The sequence below is a fragment of the Carlito syrichta genome, unplaced genomic scaffold (assembly GCF_000164805.1).
Source record: "Carlito syrichta isolate Samal-C Ts95f unplaced genomic scaffold, Tarsius_syrichta-2.0.1 Scaffold316290, whole genome shotgun sequence".
NCBI classification, from domain to species: Eukaryota; Metazoa; Chordata; class Mammalia; order Primates; family Tarsiidae; genus Carlito; species Carlito syrichta.
Window position 1 is genome coordinate 248,409 of NW_007260386.1, and position 1,913 is coordinate 250,321.

Below are 1,913 nucleotides of genomic sequence, written 5' to 3' on the forward strand. Positions count from 1 at the left end.
GGAAAGGACAGGCCATGGATGAGAAAGCAAGTTTGCAAAGATGAAACAAGGATATGGTAGTAGATAAAGAAGACTGGGGCTTGGTCTGGAAAGCCTAAAATGCCAGATTCAGGCATTTGGTTTCTCTCGCTCTCTCTTTTTTTTTTCTGTCAGTAGTCCAAGGAATACATTTTAAAGCCTTTACAGAAGTTGAGTGATATGATTAGAGTATTAGAAGGTAAGTCGGGTACATTTTATTAGATGAAACTGTTAAAATAGTCTAGGAAGTGCTATTTATAGAAAGGTAAGCTTAACACTCGTTTATCTATGTAAGTTTTATATTTAACATCTTGTGGATAGAGGTGGGACCATAGAAAAAAATAATGTCAGACTTCACTGGCATTTGCTCCAAGATCAGATTATCTGTATGAACCCCAAACTATTCTTACTCTATTTTCAAGAGCAATTTTATCTTTTATCACTTCTTAGGGCTAAATGTATATACTTATGCCCCACCCAGAAAAACAAAGTCAGTTAAATTTATGAGTAGCTTTCAACATTCCCCGGTGCTATTGAAATATATTTTATTTTGCACCGAGATAGTTGATGTTTTAGAAATTAGGGCTGACCTTGGTCTTTCACTTATTCTTTTTCCTAATTGCACAATATTTAGCCCAACGTTGCTTGTTTGTTTCCATAGTCAGCATTAAACACTGAATGAATAAACCATACATGGAACTTGGGTCAGTGACACATATTAATAGTTTGTTACCTCTCCCTGGATGCATATATAGGACTATGTTTGAGCCTCTACCAATCTGGAGCCAATGTCCATTAACAGGAATAATATTTAGCACATTTAGATATGGGGAATCTATTTACATTTATATTGATGTCTATAATCATCTGTTGGTGCTGAGTTCATCTTAATTTATTATGGCCTTTACTGCCTGCCAGGAAGCAATGATGTACTCAAATTTCATTTGCTCTTCTTAGCAAGAAGCCAGCCTCAATCAATATTGGAGGGAATGACAGTTCCTGAGAAGGCTCAGGATCTGATCCTAGCTAATCTATTATGATCATTTGTAATAGAACTATCAACAGGACTCTGATGAAGGAATTTGCTAACAGCTGTTCTCTCCTCTGCAGTTAGACCTGTTTTTGTCTGTCATGAATAAGCAATAGTCAGGTTTCTCTAAGGATAGATCTTGGCCTCTAGGAGTCACTTATGAAAAGGGTCCTGGATTGGGAATCTGAAATTCTGCTTTTACTTCAAGGCTCATCTGCTAGTAACTGTGTGAGACTGATAGTGGGTCTTCAGGGAGATGGAGATAAGAGTCCAGTGCACTAGGACCTTGAAGGCACTTCAAGGCTAACTTGCCATTAGCAAGGCCAATGAAGCCAACTCAGTCAACTGAGATGCAAATTAAAATAACCTGCACTGGAGCAAGGTGATAAAAGTTTAATCAAACCAAAAGCTTGGGAGTGACGTGAACCTTTCAAATATCACATCAAAATTTACCCATTAACTTTAAGCCTTCAATCAGTCTTTATAGCATTTTTATGAAGTCTTTTTTTTCCTGAACTCATAGTTTGCTTTAAATCTCTCCTGTATAGTATTTCCTCTATTCCCTTTTGGTCTTTATAAGTATCTGTCCTTTGCAGAAAAACACTGGGACATAAGAAAATGAGGTTCCATCTTTATAGCAAAATAGAAAAAAAAGTTATCTTGAGTAAATTTTCCGTACTTCTTTTTGTACTCTTGGGTCTTAGCACATTTTCTGTAACTTCAGATAGGTCATAAGCAGACATTCGGCAAGGAAAGCAAAGGAAAAGAAATTTGCCCTGACCTGTGCATTAAAACAGCTTATAAGCATTATCTCTCTTTCATCCATCCATTCAGCAAACACTGATTAAGGGTTTCCAAAAAAAAA